This window comes from Salmo salar, chromosome 12, assembly GCF_965601325.2.
Source record: "Salmo salar chromosome 12, fSalSal1, whole genome shotgun sequence".
Lineage (NCBI taxonomy): Eukaryota > Metazoa > Chordata > Actinopteri > Salmoniformes > Salmonidae > Salmo > Salmo salar.
Genome location: NC_138302.1, coordinates 12,641,915 through 12,645,970, shown reverse-complemented (window position 1 = coordinate 12,645,970; position 4,056 = coordinate 12,641,915).

The window sequence follows — 4,056 nt, the reverse complement described above, 5'->3', positions numbered from 1 at the left end:
TACTTCCTTTGTGACTGTGGACTTATTACTCAGCAAACAGATTTTTAATACCATAAAATATTGTACTTTAATTAAAGGAGCAATCTGGGATTCCAACAACAACAAAGCGTTCACATCAGCTGAGGGATTAGAATGGAGAAATGTAACCACTCAAATTAATAGACTGAGCTATGGATGTCAGGACTGACCAGCTAAACATCAAACTTGTAGTTTTAACCATTTACACTCAGGGGAATTGGCCTATATGAACAGGCCCAAATGTAAATGTTTCTAAAAGAAAAAGATATGACAAGCATATGCATAACCATGGTAGCAATTGAAAGGGATCACTTTGGAGATGGGATTTTTTTTTTTTTAAGTGACCGAGTTTTTGTATTAGAATTTTGTAACAGATTATGCACACATTAATTTGTTGTGGAAACACTATGTAAACATAAATGGAGATTTTAGTTCTGGGTTAACCAATATTATGTAAACCAGAGGCTAGTGGGAGGAGCTATAGGGCAACGGGCTCATTGTAATGGCTGGAATGGAATTAATGGAACAGCGTCAAACATGTTGTTTCCATAGGTTTAATACCATTCCAATTATTCCATTCTAGCCATTATGATGAGCCTGTCCTCCTATAGCTCCTCATTCCTGGAAAATGTCACTTTCATAGGGTATAGAATAGTCTGATTATGCTGCGTTCAAAACAACTGGGAACACGAAAATCACCGACTGCAGTGCATTAAAGACAACTGGGAACTCTGAGAAAAAACTAGCTCAGGCTGGGAAAAATCGTTTTGAACATCCAAGTCGGAAACTCTTGCATTTTTCTAGAGCTCCGACTTTCCAACCTGAAGATCACTGACATCATGATTTGACCCCAACATTTTTTTCAAGTTCCCAGCTGAAAGCACCATAAGTCCTCAAGAAATCACGAAAATAAAACAATTAGCAATCTCATTAATCATAATTTATTTGATTGAAGAACACTGTAGTCTTAAAGTCACTTGATGATAACTTAACTATACATGGACACCCTTTTCACAAAATCAACGTCATAACTGCTCTTCTCTGTACATTATAATTCATCTGTAACTGTCAAGTGAAACAAAGCTTTAAACCATGTTTAAGTGAACCCAAATCCAGAAAATGGAAAGTGAAGTCACTTCCTGACATGGTAGACTCCTCCTCCTCACCATTCTATCGTCCCTGCATTCTGTCATTCAGGGACGACTGATACTACAGCAGTCATGTGTGTATTCCACACCTAAACCTTTTGTGGAACACTTCCTGTATCATTTTCATTGACACAATGGGACCAGTCTTGAGCTGTGTAGCGAAGTCAGACTATATCTGGGGAGGGGTAGTTTCAGGTGGAGTGATGATGTTGACGCTGGCCACACGAAGGCCATACACAGGCATTTCCACTTTGTCTTTGGTGTTTAACCGCTGCTCTTCAAAACAGAAACACTGGGAGGGGGAAAGAGATGTGCTTATTAAACATCAGAAAAAACAGACTCAATATGTATTGATCACATCTTTACTAAAAATTGTATCGTTGAGAGGGATGTGGCAAAAGGAATGGAAAATAAGTCTGGCTGCACAACCGATTGGTAAAAATACTGCAAATTGAGAAATCGTGACTAAACTGAATAAAATGAAGAAACTACACTATGAAACAAAGATAAATGACAAAGAATCATAGTAAAAAGCTTTGGAGCACCTTCAATGACAGTTTGGAAAAAAAGGCAAACTCAGTTGTATTTTTCAATGAATCAGATGGCTCATTCATCACAAAACCGACTGATATTACCAACTACTTTCATTATTTTTTTCATTGGCAAGATTAGCACATGTAGGCATAACATGACAACAACAAACGCTGACGCTACACATACAAGTATATCTGACCAAATACATGAAAGACAATAATTGTAACTGAATTCCGTAAACTGAGTGTGAAGAGGTGAAAAAAATATTGTTGTCTATCAACAATGACAAGCCACCGGGGTCTGACAACTTGGATGGAAAATGACTGAGGATAATAGCGGACGATGTTGCCAAACCTATTTGTCATATCTTCAATTTAAGCCTACTAGAAAGTGTGTGCCCTCAGGCCTGGAGGGAAGCAAAAGTCAATCCGCCACCTAAACATTTACTTTTCTTATTTACAATAAGTGACTCCAAAATAACAAAATACATTATTCACCATTCAGTTTCTGTTGGGAAAAACACAACCAAAACAAACTGCAAATGTGTCCAACAAGTTCGTAGTCACAAGATTGATGTGGTCATCATTGCATGCTAGAATTATGAGGCCAACGACTAAACTTTTGACTACTTTAATAAACTATAAGTGAATTTGGCCAAATATTTATGACTTCTTCAAATAGGCAGATTAGATACATAAACTGCTTTCATTTCTTAAATGGTATAACATATGTATGTAAATCCCCCCCCCCCCCCCCACAAAAAAAATGAAACATTTGATCTCAAATCCAAAATTCCAGAAAATAGAGCCACATTTAAGAAAAGGTATGGGATTTAATCCAATCGCAATTTGTTCACAATGAACATTTAAAAGGTAATGTCCCATTAAAGCATTGTGTGAGGTGAAAAACACTAAATATATTTAATTAAAAATACCTGAAGTGAGGAGTTGCCATTAGCATGTAGTATTGTTGCTTTACACTTGGATATTTAGAGAGGGGACATATTACCGTGGCCCTGGTGGATTTTTAATATATATATATATATTTAATGGCAGTATATAATACACATCGAGGTGAGGGTGATGGAAATGCATTTGGCGATTGATCTGCTTCTGCTCAATGGGTGGCACTGTGTGCTCTTTTCGAAGGATGGGTTCCGGTCTCTCCGGGGCTATGGGATCCAGGGGGTCGGGGGTGGTCTGCCAGGCATTGGGATGACAACCCAACTCGGGATGAGGAGGGCTTTTAGCGGGTGGAATAGTGGGGACCAATTGGAGGTTTACTGAGTAGCAATGCAAATATCATGGTACAGCTATATAGACACAAAATCATGTTACTTTTTAATGGTATGTTTAAAAACATGTATTTTGATAGAATTGAAAATTGTGTCTCATTATGGTAAGTGGTGAAATAAGTATAGCCAGTTATAATTGTAATGGCCTAGCAGATAATAAGAAAAGACAATCAGTATTTACCTGGCTAAAAGAGAAGGAATATAATATCTATTGTTTACAGGAAACTCATTCATCAATTTTGAATTAAGTTTTGTAGAAAAGGGACGGGGGGCGAAATATATTTCTCCCATGGGCAAAGAAATTCAAAAGGGGTGATAACATTAATTAACAGTAATTTTGATCCAAATGTGCAAATTGTCCAAACAGATCATCAAGGTAGATGGATTATTTTAAATATGTTATTGGACAATAAACAGATATGGCTTATTAACCGATATGTTCCAAATAATGATGATCCAAGCTTCTTTGAAAAAATGTATAAGAATTGATCAACTTTACAAGCAACACTGGACTCTATTATTATGGTGGGAGATTTTGATGAATCACAAATGCCATGGATATATTGGAATTAGTGGATATATGGAGGCTTAAATACCCTGACCTAGTGAGAAATACATGGCGGAGGCTTAATCAAGCTTGTCAACTTGATTACTTTCTTCGTTCATTCTCGCTGGCAAAAAAAAAGTTAAAAAAACAAAAGTTTAAAAAGTGTTGATAGGAGACAGAATGCGGTCGGATCATCACATAATTGGCATAAATATTACTCTTACAGAATTTCCACGTAGGCGAGGATATAGGAAATGTAATCAAAGCCTACTGGATGATAACTTGTTTATAACTAAGACAGAAGAATTTATAACAGATTTTTTCCAACATAAGATAGGTACAGCAGATCCCATTATTGTATGGGACACTTAAATGTGCCTATAGAGGCCATGCAATTCACTACTCATCTATAAAACAAAAGCAATTTAGATCCAGAGTCCATATTAACAAAGGAAATTGAAGGACTAACAGTACAGTTAGATAGCAATAAAAACTGTACCACAGCAACCAGACAG